Source organism: Stegodyphus dumicola, chromosome 9 (genome assembly GCF_044657685.1).
Source record: "Stegodyphus dumicola isolate Sdum_Otavi_A_Nest chromosome 9, ASM4465768v1".
Classification (NCBI taxonomy): domain Eukaryota; kingdom Metazoa; phylum Arthropoda; class Arachnida; order Araneae; family Eresidae; genus Stegodyphus; species Stegodyphus dumicola.
Genome location: NC_140776.1, coordinates 30,912,007 through 30,930,555, shown reverse-complemented (window position 1 = coordinate 30,930,555; position 18,549 = coordinate 30,912,007). Strand labels below are relative to the sequence as shown.

At 32.2% G+C, this 18,549-nt stretch overlaps 1 protein-coding gene across 3 annotated transcripts in view; it reads left to right on the top strand.

The window, feature by feature from the left end:
- Positions 1 to 4,260: 4,260 nt before the first annotated feature.
- Positions 4,261 to 18,549, top strand: part of Oatp30B (Organic anion transporting polypeptide 30B) — a 104,409-nt gene continuing 90,120 nt past the window's right edge. Inside the window, exon 1 of one of the 3 annotated variants that reach the window (XM_085823326.1) lies at positions 4,261 to 4,393. The gene's annotated coding sequence lies outside the window, so the exon portion shown is untranslated. Of the gene's footprint in view, positions 4,394 to 4,429; positions 4,628 to 4,729; positions 5,028 to 18,549 lie in introns of those variants that run through there. The other 2 variants (XM_085823328.1, XM_085823327.1) reach the window with 2 other exon arrangements.

Below are 18,549 nucleotides of genomic sequence, written 5' to 3'. Positions count from 1 at the left end.
GATACTTCTTTTCTTCCATTTTAAATTAGCTTTAGCAGAATTTTTGCTAAAGCGATATTATTTTCATGATTATTGCATTGTAGATCTGCAAATTATCTTGTTTTCTTTTCAGACGTGAAAGAATGCAGTTCCAAACTATTTTAATCAAGGTAGTTGCTCACATTTTTTGGCGACACTTTTATAGTTTTTAAACATAAACTTCAAATTGTTTTCTAATATATTATTTTTTCTCTATTTTAAACCTTGCTTCTTAAAAAATAAATATCATCAAAATATTCCTTCTAATAAAATATTTTATTCGAAAAGTGTTAATCAGTAACTCTCATAATATTTCTGACACTCGAAGGTTTAGCTGAAATGTTTCGGCATGAGATGTGTTTTTTTCTGGCGCAACTTTTCACTTAATAGAAAACTACATTACAAGAATCAGCATCTGAGTTTGGGAATCATTACTAATTTAATAAAATTTATTAACTGTTCCATATCTGAAGTAATCATGAAAAGACACTACGAATTAATTAAAAGTTCTGTATGGAATATAATTATTCGGCATTTTAAAAATAGTAAAAATATTTGAAATATCTAATGTATCCTTGAGCGTTCAACTGTGTTTGGTGTCATAAAACAACGAAACTTTTATGATACTGTTGAAAATCCATTGAAGTCTGGACCACATTCAAGTTAACACCATGGAATCGGGATTTAACCTACGAACAATCACACAAGACCCACAAATTAATGTTGGAAGAGCTTACAGTGGAATTTGAAAAACAGTTTGCAATAAAAGTTACCCTTAAACTGTTCGAAACGTGATTGGGATACATTGATACGTGGAGCAATAAGGAGGAAGGCAATTCTTCTTCAACTAGGAAGCAAAGAAAATAAACCTGGCATTTGCAGAATCCAAGGTAAACAAAATTTACCATATTGAAACAATGTTATATTTGCAGACGAGTCGAAATTTAAGATATCTGAGTCCGATGGAAGAATTACTGTGCAGTGAGAACGAAGAGTTGAATCTAAAATAACCTGTTGCCTACTGTTAAGCAAGGGGAGGGAAAACATTATGGTTTGGAAATATTTGGAAGCCCCTGGGACGAGAAATTCAGCTTTTATAGAAAATAATATAAATCGTTATAAATAGATATAAATATTCTTAATAAAAACTTAAAAGCATCTCCAAGAAGTCTTGAAATGCTATATAGATTCAAGTTGTATCAGAATAACGATTCTAAACTTTCAGACCTTTCTCTTGTGGCTATTATAAAACGGTCTCATCAAAACTTCTCTACAATCTCCTAACTTAAAATTTATAAATCATACATGGCTTGAGATGGTAAAAAGAATAAGATAACATGATATTTTTTGACAGCTCTACTAAAAGTAATTGTTGTCGAGGAGTTGAGCAAATAGAACATTCTTAGGTTAAAAACTTTAGTTAAATCCATGCTAAAGTGCATGAAAAGTGTAATTTTATTTAGAAGGTATCCAACCAAATACTGGATGTTCCGTTATTTTCATATTTTTATAAATATAAATGGTTTATTCAAAGCTTCCGAATACTGCATTTTCAGAACACTTTGAATAAATAACTATATTTGCGAAAAAAAAAGTTTTGCATATTTTTTTTTTCAAAATCAACAGGCTTTAACAGTGATTACCATTAGTATCTGTGAAAGAAAAATAAAGCTATTTCACTAACTTTTAAACTGATATTTGAAAGAAAAAAGCTGAAAAAGACAAGTGTTCAAAAACAAATGTGAACCACTGCATTTTCGTAATCGAATAAGAATTTACAATCTCTGATCGAAATTAAACCCAAAATTTTATTTCTAGTTTTCTTGGAATTCTGCTATTTCTGGAAGTAAAATACCGATTAGATCATTAGATCATTTCAGGATCTTTAAGGATTAGATAATTTTTGTTTCTTTTATTCTGTAGAAGCTGATTTTTTTACTTTGAACAGACATTTCAGGAACCACAATTTGGTTTCTTCTGTAAGCACTGGGTTTTCTATTTTGTACAATACACAGGTGTTTCGAAAAACATATTTTCTCCTTAAACATGTCTGATCACAGGTTTTGGGAATTTATTAACTCATGCTATGCACTATATTAGTGAAATGAACAACCTGAAAAAACCGTTTAATAAAAAGAAAGGTATGCATTGCGAATTAAAGTTATTTTTATAGCTTCAGAATGAACTGCTACATGTGTCCTCTTTAAACTGAAGTAAGGCTCCTATAAAGCTATCTCCTCCTTTCTTTAGTAGCTCTAAACTTAAGTATTGCCGAGAGTATAAGATTTTGCTTCAAATTATACTGGTGAGCAAAACTTAAGCAACAATGTAAATTTTATTCAGATAGCCATGAAATTGTAGAAAATGGGTTCTTGCGTTCAGTACAATGAACACGCAACTCAGTAGAAAGCTCATGCGTATGCAAATGTCAAGAAAAAAACGTCACAGGCTACATGAGCGTACGCAAAACGCGTATGGTCGCCGCGCTCAACTCGAGATTACCATAAAAGGAAAGATGGAGATGCAATTAAAGACATTCGCTGCAAGGAGTTCTTTCGTGAAATATTTGGCTAGAAGAATGATCTGGATGACTTCACACGTGGAAGAATGATCGAAAATATGGAGTAGGGGCGAAGTATGATCAGTATAGCCGAAGAGTTCGGAATCAATAAAAGTAGCGTTTCGCGCGTTTAGAAAGCCTTCTAAACCATAGGTACAGCTGTTAGAAAGGTTGGTGGTGGCCGTCACAGGAAAAACAACTGCAGCAAATACCGATATATAGTCCTGCAGTCGAAAAGAGCCCGAACGCAGTCAGTGAGCGCCACAGCTCAACAACTGTGAACAGTAACTGGCAACAATTGTAGTGGTTTACTGTGTCTAAACACCTTCACAAAGGTGGCCTATGCACCTGTCGTCCTGAACGCTGCATCAATTTGAAAGTTGGCCATCGGCATCACCGTTTACAGTGGCGCAGGAAGCGCAAAAACTGGGCATCTCATCAATGGAGTCGTATCCTCCTTACGGATGAGAATCGTTTTAGTGCCACAAGCGATTATCAACACAAATTGATTTGGAGAGAGGTCGGGACACGATTTAATCTCAATAACATTACGGAAAGAGTAACATTACGGTGTCCTGAAGATCTCGTCTGGGGAGGCATTATGCTGAACGGGCAGACAGAGATCCACGTTTTCGACAGAAGTTCCGTAACCGGAGATCGCTATTGTCAGGAGGTGATCCTTCACATGTGCTTCTGTTCCGAGGTGCGATTGGAGCAGACTTTGTTTTTATGGAGGACAATGCACGGCCACACCGGACGCTTCCTGTTTAGAAGCTACTGAAAAGTGAAGATATCGCTCGAATGGATTGGCCAGCGTGTTTCCCGGATTTAAACCCAGTAGAACATGTGTGGGATGCTTTGGGGAGAAGCTTGTGACGCGATTACATCCTCCGGGGAACATCCAGCAACTGAAACAGATGCTGATTGAGGAATTGGCACTCTTACCTCAAGATCTGTTGGGCAATCTGGTGTTGAGTATGGAGATACCGTTCAAAGCAACCATTGCAGTAAGGGGAGGGCATATCCCATATTAAGGAACACCTGATTGTTGTTCTTTCTCTTGTACAGACAATCGTGTAACGATACTATGAGTTCAGTAAAGCCTGTTTTTGTTTGTTTCTATACTGTATGCATTGTATTCATTTTTAGAACAATTATGCCTTCGTCATTGTTCAAATACCCTTAATTCTGAATTTCATGACTCTCAGATGATTTCTCATGAAGTTATGCAAAAAAGAACACCTTTTGCTTAAGTTTTGCACACCAGTGTACTTGTTAGCATTTGCTTCTTTTACTTGTACTTGTCAACATTTTAAGGTATCTATTTATAAACAGAATTAGTTCTTTGTATTTAACATTGTAATTTGAACTTGAAATTTAGGTAAACACAAGGATTTGTAAAAAGGAAATGGGATCCTGTAAGTCTATCTTTTTCTCTTCAAATTTTGATTTCAGAGTCTGTTAGCTGGATCGACTTCATAACCAGTTAAAATTCGCATTATGAAATATGATATTAAAAATTCATTTTAAGTATTGCTTTATTTTTTAAATTTAATATTAATTTTTATACTATGCCAATAAATCATTTTGTCCTTGTTCCGAATGATCGGTTTTAAAGATGAAATTTTCTTTTCAAGAATGACAGTTAACTTGCGAGAATGTTCGTTTCGTTTCATCTCGTAGTTTGTGGCGCTGAAAGCACCGATGTCAGAAGGTCAATACTCACGTTCAGGTTTGTTTGTTGGTGTGGACTCCGGAGGAATTAAATAAACAAAGATGAATTTTGAAGTGAAAAAGACCTGACTGTCAGCGACAGTAAGTGTGACTGTTTGACATTCATGGGAATTTTACGTATATATGTGATTAAAAAACTTTCAGTTCGTTATAATATTTTTTGATATTAAATGAATTTTCGCTAGTGGAGGTCGTCAGTAGCTGTCAGCTGTTTCAATTTATCCATGTTGGCATATCAGCATTTTATTACCTGTGTTAACCTTGATTTTGCGTAGGATGGTTTAGTATAAATTGAATGCATATTTTTTTAGAAGCGTACGTTTGTTATTATTATTATTTACGTATTGTAACTTCCTCTCCGTTATCTTAGTGAGTTTCTATCTGACCTATTTAGATTTTGAAACGGTCTGATTATTTTCAACTTTTGTTGCGTACGTGTGAGAGTGACAGTAGGAATTCTTGTTATTTAGTTTCTCATTCTTAACGTGAGTAAAGCATTTCGCTTAAAACTTGTATTCGTGGCAATTTATAAAATTTGATTTTGTGCTGTCAGTGATGTATGCCCTCTTATGTATGTTGCCAATATTTCTGTAGTTTTTAAATATTTATTTAAAATTTTCTGCATATTTCAATAAAAATAAAGTAAGTCAACCTTATGTGTTGAGAAAGCTGTGTATAGATCCCTTCGGGGCAATTCCCGTTGTTAATCCTCAAGGTCAGTAACTTTTAATATGATATTCATAGCCTGTAGATCATTACAGATCTCTATATTTATGAAATATTTCAGCCTTTTGAAATGATTTATTAAATATTACTGTTTCATAATAAATTTATCAAAGAAAATAACTTTTTGAGATATTTCAATCATTTAAAAAAGTTTATTAAATATTATTGATTCATAATATATCAAGCGAAATAACTACTTTGTTTTTTCGTATTTATTCAGTCTTAATTCAGTATTTTTATATTACTTCAGTATGATTTATTAGCATCCTACTACTTTAAATGATATCTTTAAAATATTCTGTATGGAAGTTTCTGAGAAATTTTACGTTGTATTAGTAAAATCTATTTCATGTACGTAAAGTTTTTGTTATAGATATGATTATTTTTAAATTTCATTTATTTTTACCATATGTTAATCAATAACATTATTTTTGTTCAGAACATATATTTTTGATTTTAGTAAAACTAGTGTTATATTAGTCTACAAATTTTAGTGATACAACAAAATATATCAAGTATTCCGAGTTATGTAATTTGTGAAAAGTCGAGTATGTTTCATATATATCCTTCAAATTTCCATCTTCCATATTTAATAAAAGATGTAAAAATGTTTAATTTTTCCTGTTTTTGTACGTGTGGCCTTGTAATAATATATATTAAAATACATGTCGTCATGTGTTGTTTCATATATATCCTTCAAATTTCCATCTTCCGTATTTAATAAAAGATGTAAAAATGTTTAATTTTTCCTGTTTTTGTACGTGTGGCCTTGTAATAATATATATTAAAATACATGTCGTCATGTGTAGATTTTTCATCAATTATTGATATTAAAACTATTTGCATTATTAAAGTATCATAATTAAACCAGCTATGTTATTCAGATACAGTAGAATTTTATGCATCAAATTAAAACTCCAGAAATATTCAGTATAATTAGTTGCAAAATAATGATTTTAGGTATAGCAACTTATTTAAGAAAATAAAAATCGACATGCTTCAGTCACTTAAAGTGATTCTGTTGAATTAAGTAAAAATATTTCTAATTATTACTTTATTGAATTAAATAGCAAAATAATAAGGAGTATTAAGAAATTGAAGTAACTTGTTGTTACTGAAGTCTGTTACTTTCGAATAGGATTTCAGGGTAATTCCATCCCTATCTGGCTTACCTCAAAGCCATGGTAACAAAAACAGTAGAGACACTGTTTTTTCTCCTTTATTTCTGTGTAGTGTGTTTTACTCTGTGAAAAAAATATAATTTAAAGTTGGCTTGGAACTACCGTCTTAAATGAGCTGCAGTAAATAACTTTTGTATAGGTTTGGTAATATATGTTAATGATGGCAAAGGGGTGATTGGAAAAGCTTTGAAGTGCCTATTTCAAACTAACAGACTATGATACATGCTGAAGCACTACAAATCATATCCTATATCAAATTTTTGTGTGAGAACATGAAAGAAAGAAATACTTTTTATTTATATAATTCTTCTGTTGTGTAAATTAAGAGTATTTAATAGTATTAAAAGTAACAAAAAAGAGTTTCGGAAAAATAAATTTGATTAAAAAATTTGAAAGTAAAGGAATGTGTCCGAGTGTGCGCTGTTCAGAAGTTTAAATGTAATTCTTTGATGAGAGAATTCAACAGACTTAATGTGGTATATAGTGATCTTGAGGGTATATGCTTAGTAATAAATGAATGCATTTAGTAACCTCTCATTTAATAATTGCTTTAATCATTGCTTTAATAATCTTGAAGGTATTCAAAGTTAACTGAGCTTTTCCCAAGTGATTAAAATAATAATGCATGTAATTAAATTTACAGGTAGTTGTTATGTAATACAGTTGTTAGGTACCAAAGTAGTGTTATGCCATGCAGATTCTTGTTATGTGAATCAAAAAGTTTAAAAAAAAAAAAAAATTGAACTAAAATAAGTTTATTAAAATGGTAATTGATGAAAAATATTAAATAATATCCTTCATCATTGTTTATCAACCACTATTAAGTAGCAGTGTTTATATGGATGTAATGTAATCATGTTTGCATATGTATGCACACACATGTATGCACATTCATATATATACACATGCACATTCATATTTATACACATGCACACATACATACATTTCTGAATCATTCCCAATAACAGGAGAGAATTTTTACGATAACAGAAGAGTTTATATTTTGGTGAAATAACCTCATTCTCTGAATTTTCTTCAGTAGCATTTCAACTATATTTCTTGCAAAAAAAAAAAAAAAAAAAAATCTTATTTTTAACTGCTTGCTTTTAGGTGAGAGATATACATTGTTTTTCATACAGAAAAGCACTTGCTGTGTTCTCTCTTATATTTTGTGCTAATTCAGTTAAAGGATCTTCATTAAGAAAAGGTATTTTGGGTAAAGTGCAGAATCACCCACTTATATGTCACATATCGATGTGTACATGGACAAAGTCAAGGGAGTGCACAATGCCAAGTTTGTTCAACTCTCTGATGTTTTTTTAAGTGAAAATAGGTCGATGTTTGCTGTCCAGACAGTATAGTGGTTAGGAAGCACGACTGCAATACCGAAGGGCCTGGGTTCGAATCCCGGAGAAGGCATGGTTGTAACTGTCCGTCCCTTCATAGGAGGCTATGGTGGCTCACCTATTAGATGCCTCCATAATAAAGAGACCACCACATCTGGCCTTGTATAGATTAATGGACTGTGTTACAATGTAACTGTTCACAATCTGCCATTGGGGAAAAAAAAAAAAAAAAAAAAGGTTGATGTGTACAGATACCAAGTTTGTGCAATTCTTTGACATATTTTCAAATTGATGCAGAAATGCCCACTTATATGGCGCATATTGATGTGTACATGAGCAGAGTCAAGGGAGTGTGCAATGCCAAAGTTTGTGCAATTCTCTGATGCTTTTTTCAGTGAAAATAGGCCATAGTGTGCTTGGATACTGAGTTTGTGCAATTCTTGAGAAACGTGCGAAGCTGGGGGATTCTGCACTTTCCCTGATATTTCTCGAGTCATTCAGCTAAGCATAAAAAACCCCGTTTTTTTTAAGTAATATCCTGCTGATGATTTCTCTTGTTATGTAACTTTGTTACATGGTTAATTATATGCTGTAAGTTATTTTAATATATCATGATGGTAAGGTATTGGCTGTTATGTCTAAAGTATTCGACAATGGCAGTGAATGCTCTTAGAGCAAAATAGTGTTAAAGTGAAACAGGATGTAGGATTACCGTACTACAATTTTCTCATGTTTTAAAACTTGTGAAAGTGCTGGAAATAAGGGATTACCTATATGTAATACTGTTTCTATTTGTGTGTACAATTTTCTCATAGCTGTTTGAGCATATAATTTAGAATCTTTTAATTTATTAGCACAAATTCAATTGACTATCTTAATTCAAGATGTGTGCTAGTAGAATGCTCAATTCATAGAATTTTCTGTTATATATTTTGCATGTGTAATATGAATTCCAAAAACCAGGTATCTAATATCCAGACACCCAAACCATAAGAAATTAAGGCTAATCTTTGGAATATGGTAACAGGTAGTTTGGCGACATATTGGTAAGGCGATAAAGGTTACTAGCTAGGAATTTAGCAGTGTACATGGATAAAGTCAAGAGTGTGCACAATGCCATTTTTGTGCAATTCTGTGATGTTTTTTTTAAGTGAAAATAGGTCGATGTGTACATGGATACCATGTATATGCAATTCTTAAAAACGTGGCAAGCAGTTTGCGATTCTGCACTTTCTCCCAATTTCGTACCTAATCTTCGTCATGATTAAGCACTTTTGTTCCACAAAAGTTCTAGCATAAGCGTAATTCGGCTAGCAGATTGTTGGGAAAAAAATGGTGAGTTAAAAAAAAAAAAAAAGCCTTTACTTTATGAAAACAAAATGGCGTCCAAACAAAAACTAGCAGGTTGCTGTAGCAGGGTTGGTCACCAGATTTTCGCTAAAAAATCACCAAGTTACCATAATCCAAAGATTAACCAAAATTAATTTTTTTTCCCTTTCGAACTATAGGAAAAGAGAATATAATACTCAAGAAACAGCATGTGTGCCTAAAAGTGATTTTTCTCCCTACTAAGACTTCTAGATGTCACTTTCAACCTTCTGTTCAGGAAATTGTGACTAGTGGCCCATGACAATACATTGAGTAATTCTGTATTGGCATTAGGCATGACCATACTTTTGACCTTTGAGTAAGAAGGAGTTGGCAGTTTTCTATCTGTCATAAACAATAAGTGAAACCTCAAGACATATTTATTTGGATTGGGATATTGTTCATAGTGTTTCGATTGGGATATTGTTCATAGTGTTTCGATTGGGATATTGTTCATAGTGTTTCGATTGGGATATTGTTCATATTGTTTTTCTTTGGTTGGCATAGCAGTGATGAAGGGAGAGAAAGAACTAGATTACAATGAACAATTAACTAATCAAATTGCACTCTTCTGAGCTGGCAACTCATAACATTCATATGTCAGGAGTAGACAGTATGGAGGAGATTAACTGCCTTCACAGAAACTAGAATCAGTGTTTCTACAGTGATCCATTGAGGCTGGGCAGGTATTGTAAGGTTTGTCTGTCTTAGGCTTGGAAAGTCTGTCTCAATTGTGTGATTGCTATGTGTAACTGTAATTAAGGGTAGTCCTTGGGGCTTTGGTCTTCCGGGATCGCCTCTAATGCGAGAGAAAAAAAAACTGTGTGGGCTATATTATATGGGTTAAGCTGGATCTCATTACTAGTTTACCGTTCCTTAATTTCCTACTTTGACCTAACTAATAACTTTTTAAGGCTGTTATTATTACCACTATGTTATCAAAATTTAAATTTAAATTCTTGATTTTGTCAAAAAGAGTTTCTGATTCTGGATCTGCAAAACAAAATGTTAAGAAAAAGTGAAATGCCTGCCAAAAATGGATAAAGGTATGTCCATCTGCAAGGAGACCAGTGAATTAACAGAAAAGTAATTTGTTATGCTAAAAGTAATCATCATGATAGGGTGACGATTGAAAGAATGAGGCATCATAACTAGAATGTGCCATTGATGGAACCAGTGCTAATGGCTCAACCTCATGAGGAAATGAACTTAAAAACTGAGTGCACATATTCGAAATGTTGCATAACCAAATTTAAAAATCAACTTTGTACAGTTTAACTGTGGCAGCTGTGACCATAAGCACAAACATGCTTTGCCATTCTGAATGATTTATTTTTGAAGTAGGGGGATGGGCATAAATCATTCATTCTTTTTTCCCCCTCTGTTTATTTTCACTGCCTTTAAAACATAGCGTCAGAGAACATAGACTTATGGAAGCAGAAAATTACTTTAAAGTAATTTAAGATAATATGCTGATATAATTTGTAACTAACTGTTTGATTGCATTGTGTTTAATTTTTGCATTTATTTATTTATATATTAGTAAAGGTATGAATGTTCTCAAAATTTAATTGTGCTATATATACGAGGGCCATCCAGGAAGTAGATTACGTTTCCGTCTGTGTCCGCTAGGGGCGGGGCTAGCGCGGCCATCTTGGGGTCAGAGCGTTGCGCAGCTCAGTCTGCATCTAGCCGTGCTAGTGAGAGGTTCGTGCTGTGCTCCGTTCAGATACTGTGACGGTTTGAAATGTCTGCGTTAATTGAAAATCCTGCGAGGTGCGCTCAGTAATAAGGTTTCTGACTGCAAAAAACTGTAAACCGATAGAAATCTATCGGCAGCTTCGTGAAGTGTATGGGGACAACATTATCACTGAAGGTGGAGTGCGTCAGTGTGTCATAATATTTCAAAATGGCCGAACCAATGTTCACGACGAAGATCGAAGTCAGAGACCCAGCATAGTGACCGCCGAACTTCTCGAAAAAGGTCGATGCTAAAGTCCGTGAAAATCGAAATTTCACAATAACGGAACTTTCTTTGAGTTTTCCACAAATTTCGCGAAGTTTGTTGCACGAAATCATCAGCGAAAAGCTTGGTTACCACAAGTTTTGTGCAAGATGGAAGGCAAGAAGAGGTGAAGGCGCAGGCGGCCGAATTTTTCGACGAAGGAATTTCCAAGCTCGTACATCGCTACGATAAATGCCTTAATTTGTATGGTGACTATGTAGAAAAGTAGTATTTGAGTGTGGCTTTCATCTGTATATAATAAAATTTGTTTCCTATACTTTGTTTATTTTTTTATTCCAAAACGTAATCTACTTTCTGGATAGCCCTCGTACATAATTTTATGATAAAGGGTAATAAATAACTGTTATTGTGAAATAATTACTGTGATTATTTAATTATATTTTAACATTATTATGTTTAATTTTCATTTATAGTACTATTATTACAATGAATTCAAATATAATAATTAAAATTGATTATAATAACTTTATAAAAATATTTATACTGCAATTAATAATCATTATATATCTTTTTTATCTTTGGCTAATATGAAGAAATTTTTTAATTAGTTATATTAATTTTATGATAAAAAATTATAGTCTATTATAATAAATAATCATTATATTTATTTTTATGGTAAAATCTATATGCCTTATTAAATATATTTGGATTTTGGAGAAAAATTATATTAGAAAAAGGATGAAAAAAATTCTTGTATAAAAAATCATAATATTAACAAATCTCTAAATCAACTGCTATCAGAGAACATCCTTCTCAAATGGGATGGAAACTTGGTGACCATGTTTTTTTAAACTACAAAAAGACTACTTCTGTTAAAAAATATTCCATTATTTTTAGTGATCTTATTTTCAAAAGTTAAACAGTGAATAACACACTGTTCACTTAAAAATGATACGTTTTGGTTTCTAGGGTTACAGATCAATGCGAATCTTCATGTTTATTTCTGCAACTATGAAACAAATGTGCAAAAAACAACTGACAACGGCATCACTTCATGACACTGGACTTAAGACGATGAGTGAACTCTCATGTAACCCCTCCTCACCCTGTAGCACGTAATTAATGCCCCTTATGGATGTTTCTCAATGTTTTGGCAGACTGAGATTGCATTTGCCATGGCTGAACTATACAAGGCAATTAAAAATTCATGCGAAACAGCTTCAGCTAATACTGAAGCAGTTGAATTCATTGAACTCATTAATAGTGAAACATTATTTCCAAAACAAATTTGTAATGATCTTTTTAAGCAATACGTGTCCCGAAACACCTTGGCGACCTTTACAGAAGTCCCCAGTTGTCAACGATTCCAATATAAGACTAATGATTTTAGCAAATGTTGCAGGAAGGCACAACTTTTCATAATTAGGAAAAAAAAAACTTTAACATTTAAATAGTAAATATTTTCCCTGCCAACTATTGTTCAAATCTATTCAAATGTATTGAATGATTGATTTAAAAGTAATTTCAGTACTCTTCTGTTATCGGGACTGGATTCAGAAATATATGTATGTATATATACATACATTTATGTTCACATGTGTATACACACATGCATGCCTTTCTGAATCTGGTTCTCCAATAACAGTAAAGTATTATAATTTCATACCTGAGGCTCATTTGGTTTACTGGATGATAGAAAAGTTATCCTGTTCCACAGGCAACTGTTTGCCTCGTACTTCACTTTTAGTAAGATAATGTCTTAGTCTTTCCACCAAATTAGACATCATTCCAAGGATGCCCATTGCCAAGGGTATTTAAGTGCTGTGAATGCTGAACTGCAAAATAGCCTTTTTAAAATCTGTGCTAAGTTTTCTAAAAAGTGGCAAGATCATTTAAGTATTTAAAAAAAAAAATATTTTAGTAAAAAATGTGCTGTATGGAGAACTGTAAGGGTATGGACATGTCTGGCAGATATTTACAAAATTACTTAAGCATAATATATGGCCAGCAATAATATATCATAATGATGCTCATGAATTAGAAATTTTTCAGGTATCACAAGTAAAAGGTAAAATCTTCCAATTAATGATAATTCATGAAGAAATGTGGAGAAGTGATAATAACTGAAGATGATACAAGAGTTTTCTATTGTGGTGACAATGTCCGAGGCATTTAACAGATGGTCAAATATGTATAGCATTGTCTTAAATCCACAAAATATCACTACTGATAATGAAGAAAATAACAAAGAGGTTGTTGAGATGGAAACAATTTGATTTCACAATTTAGTAAGAATTCTAGGCATGGCAATTACAGGAGTTGAACAATGGAACTGTGTAATTGAGTAAGAAATTACATCTGTTTGTAAAATTCAAGTGTTAGCCGAAAACAAAACACTTTAACCAAACCCACATTGAAAGAAATGTTTAAATACAAATATTTAGCTTTCTGTTTAAATTTTATTCCTTTAAAAGGTCATAACTACTTCATTATTTCATAAACAACTATTAAATATATAAATGCTTTAGTTCATACATTTCATCTGATTGTATTTAAACTAATCTAAAACCTATAAATTTCTGGGGTCGGTGAAGTCTGAATGTTTCCGATCTTCAACTTATTATTGTGTATTTCAATACAATAAATACTCAACTCTTTAAAATTTTAGTGAACATTGTTCTTCCTTCCTTTTGAGAAAAGAAAAAAAAAAAAAAAAAAAGATTAGCAAGGTTATACAGTCAAAAGTCATTAATCCGGACACCCATAATCTGGAATGATCTATAATCTGGACCTCAAAGCTACAAACTTTCTGCGCATGCATCAATGCATAATGCGTTCACGCATGTGCGTAACACTTTTGCGCATGCACGTTTCATGTATAACGGACGGTATAAGCTAAGCTAAAATTATTTAATTATCTATTTCAGTTAATGTTGCAGATTGCGTTGTTCCTTAATCTTCGAATTGGATCCAGCTTATTATTTTTTTGCAGACTGTTAGAGCAATTTTATAAAAGTAAGCTTGAACTTTCGATTATGTCAAATAGAATTTCCGATGTACATTTACTAATATGTAAAGGATCTACAAAGCGAAAGTATGTTTCGATGTCTGTCAAACAAAAAGTGGTATTGCTGCAAAAAATGGATAAAGGCATATCCTTTGTTTCTCTAACCATCCCAAAATCTGTTTATCAATTTCACGCTGCTCTGCAGGGGGGGGATGTCGCCGCGTGCAATGAACTGGAAGTTGATCTGTCAGCACTATCCTTATCTTCAGATAGGATGTTTTCATTTTATTCAGCTTATAATTTCTTACTAAATGTAGTATAGTATTTCATCTCGATGTATTCTGTCTTTGATATGATTTAAATCAAATTCCTCATCATTATAAATATCACATCAAATAGTTTTCTGGTTGCAATTTTCTAATTTCGACTATGCGTAATGTATGCTTTACGAATGCGCACGTTGAAAGAAATGTTTAATAAAGTAAACAAAGAAATATAAAGCCTTTTTTTTTTTTGTAAATTTTGATACCCTTTAGATCATAATTTCTCTTTATTTCATAAATTATGTTTCATATTTTTAATTTTATAATTTCTGCATGCCATCTTACCAGATTTAAACTGATGATCTATAATTGGAAAAATCGATAATCCGGAATCGCCAAAGTCCCGACGAGTCCGGATTAAAGACTTTTGACTGTAATATAAAAACATGATTATTTAGTTTCTTGGAGTTATTAATAACAATGGAAGTATACATCTGTAGGAGTTCAATCGTTAGTTAACAGTACAATGCTTTGGGCATTAAACTTGCATTCTACAATGTCCTTCTCTTTCAGTGTCTTTTAAAATTTAATACTGACTTTTATTAGTAGTAAGAACTGGTAGGTTTACATCACAGAGCTTAACAACTTTTTTTTTATTTGCAATCTGAAGAATGGGTAATAATGTGCAGTGAAGAAATTTAATATATATATATATAATTAAAGATGGTAACTAATAGTAGAAGTTTATATTCATATATACTTTTTAGTTTCCGCTTTATCACTTCCTTCAGAACAGGTATAAACATGTAATATTTTCCACTCAATTTTTAAATGATAAAATTTGAGGATAAAGAAAAGAAAACTTTGCTTTTTTATTTAATAATATAAATTAGTGCATTATTAGTTAATAATATAAATAATAAATGTAAAAAGTATATATATATAAATAATAAATGTAATAAATGTAAAAAGTATATATATATAAATAATAAATGTAAAAAGTATATATATTAATTATTTTTGGTACTATTCAGTTTTGAGGGCCGTAAAAAAAATTGCAGCGAAAATGTATGCGTGAAAGCACCAAATCTAGCAAACACGCCCATTTAACAGCGTGCCAAATCTAGCGCTGATTTCAGATTGCATAAGTTTATATAGTTCTATATTTCTTAAGATGCCATTGAAATACTAGTTTAATTTTTAATTCCTTTTTTGATATCCTATGGATTTAACAATTTGGGAACTGCCCATGAAGAAAACTCTGCAATAGAATTTTGGGTAAAGTGCAGAATCACCCACTGCTTGACGCATTTTTAAGAATTGCACATACTCGGTATCCATGTACACATCGACTTCTTTTCACTTAATAAAAATCCCATAATTGCACAAAAATGGCACTGCACACACCCTTGTCTTTATCTATGTACATATTGACCTATTGTCACTTAAAATGTAAAAGAAAATTGACAAAAATCCAATTGTTTTTACCTTTGTAAAAAGCAGCAAACAAATAAGTGGGCGATTCTGCACTTTACCGAGAATGTTTTCAAAGAAACGGCATCATTCATTATAGAAAATTATGTTTGAACAACCAACGAGATGACATTATGCTTTAGCGATAACTCAGTAGTGAAATATTATATGAAATTAACTTTTCATCTAAATTAAAACATCAATATTAGTTATTTACTATTATACTTCCTTTCTTGTGTTAGGGTTGTCGCAATTACTTTTGGCAGCATTGGCGTCAACAATAATTTTGCAATTTTTTACGGCCATCGAAACCGAATAGTACCTTTTTTTTTTTACAGCATATAGTTTAAAACCTCAAACACATGCACATGATCAGCACATAAAACTACCAATCATGTGAATATATTAAATGATGAATTTGTGTACTGTATGCTGTGTCTCACAAAACTGATCAACATTGATAGCTTCTAAACATAATATGAAATTTTAAATATATAAAATTAAAAGCTATAGAATGTATTTTTCGTTAATGTTTATATTCATCATCTTTTTATACAAAGTATATATTTTCTAAAACTAGAATATTGAACATTAAAATTGAAATCTTCTGCTTTAGGTAGCAAAATAATTTCATAAAATATTTGGATCCTCCTGAGTATACAAACAGAATGTCCTGCAATAAATACTGTATGTTAGCTTACGACATTTTGTCTCAAAGTAATGGACTGTGTCTAAAAATTCATTTAAGTTCTTCAGTAAAGTTTACAGATTTCTATGTTCTTATTATGCCTGCTTCATGAAAGCAAATGTGATTAAAAGTCACAAATTATTTCTCAACTTTCAAGTTAAAAGAGGGAAATCTGTTAAAAAATTTCCTGAATTAGTTAATTCGGCTAACTGTTAGAATAATTTAAGACTGAATACTTTGAAATATGCAGCAGTGCTTAACTATATATAGTATTTGTTAATTCAGAGTCTATTAAAATAATCCAGTCTCTTAGATTGAATTAACAGGTAGCAGGTCACCTGCATTAGGTCTGAAAACTTCAACCTTTTTTTTATATTAAGATCTAGGAGAAATCCTGTGCTCTTAAATAAGACGATATTTATTAGCAGAAATTAATTTAACATATTCACACAGAGTTATCTGTTTGTAAGTATAGAATATGCTGAGTAATTTCAAAATCTGACCTTACTAGCAATGGAACATGCCAGAGGAAGAACTACGGTTACTTATATTAACCGATATCCACTGCTATATCAAGAAAAATTAGTGTCTTTTGATGAAGAAATATATTTTTGATGTGAGCAGATCAGTGAAATGGGATAAATGGGATTTTTGAGATCTCTTAGGTTTTGTTTGGCAATCATCTCAGACTTATATTCTGTGCTGCTTGCTCCTGTATCCATATGAACTGTACTAAAAAAGAAGCAACTTCCCTCGAATCTGTGAACAGTTTTTATTCTAATATTCTGTCGACTGATGTTGACATTACATTTCCATTGTATATCTTCTGTCTCATGCACAGGGGTGCTGCCAGAACATTCCAGAGTTTGCACTGGGTGACAAAATGCCTACTCTGGTCACACACAGTGTAACTGCACGAGAATTTAACATTCACAATTTTGGGGTTATGGTAATTTGCCAAAAAATTGTGAATTGGAAATAATGGATTGCTTTTCCTTCGTTTTTTAGCATAATAAAATCCTGTAGAAATTAACATAAGATGAACAAAAAAAAAAAAAAAAAAAAAATCTGAAAGTGTTCAGATTTTATATTACCCCCAAAGGGGCTTTTCTTAACATTTTGTGTGCTGCGTTTATTTAATATCATGTTCTTCGCACTTAAACCATAAAATTCAATTCAATTCAACAGCAATATCACAAAATAATTATAAAAGGTCTTATCTTCAGAATTTCTGATATAGTCTCGCGTGCTGGACATACAAATGTTTTTTTCCCCTTACAATGTTGCTATTGCTCGCTTTGAAATCGTTGAGTTTGTTAACAAAAAATTCGTTAAAGTTTTACAAAATACAGACTTGCCAACTCTCCCGATTTTCGACCGCTCTCCTGCCAACCTGATTTACAATATATTTCTCCCGACTTTTTCTTATTCTTAAAATTACTCACGATTTTTATGGAACTTGGCTTAATACTTTGTTATATGAACAAAAAAGTGATTTTGGACGTCCGAAGCAAATGAATTTCGTCTAGACTATATCTAAAACAAAACCTTGCGAATTAGATAACTTCTGTATTGTGAGTGAGAGCATATACGTATCCAGAAACGTCCTTCTCCAGTTCTCCAATGGGCATCGTGCTCCACTGCATGTCATCTGGCATATATTAGCCAATGAGGACAAAACAAGCTGTTATTTGAATGTTCTTTAGTTTATTTCGGTCATTTTGTCCTGAGTTGTGTGAGTACACGTGCCTTCGGGAAATAGTTTTAGAAATTATCATCTTTTATTATGTCTGCGAGAAAGGTGAAATACTCGTGTACGTTTCAAAAATTGTACACAGTTGACTTTCCTTCCATTATTTCCTCAAGAAAATGTAACAAATTTGCGACGTGTACCGCCTGTCGTTACGATTTTTCGATTTCGCATGGTGGAAGGGCGGATGTTCTCAAACATGTGCTTACACAAAAACACAAGGGCAACATGAGTTTAAAAAAAAAAAAAAAAAAAAAAAAAATTTCGGAAACAAAGGATTAAAAAGTTATTAATGCAGAATGTTTGTTCTCTGCCATTTTACTGGAGCACAACCTGTCACTGAATGCATCGGATCACGCTGCAGCTTTATTTAGAAAAATGTTTACCGATAATGAAATCGCTAAGAAATACTTAAGTGCAAGAACCAAAAGAGGTGCAATTGTTAAAGAAATGGATTTGAAAAATAAAT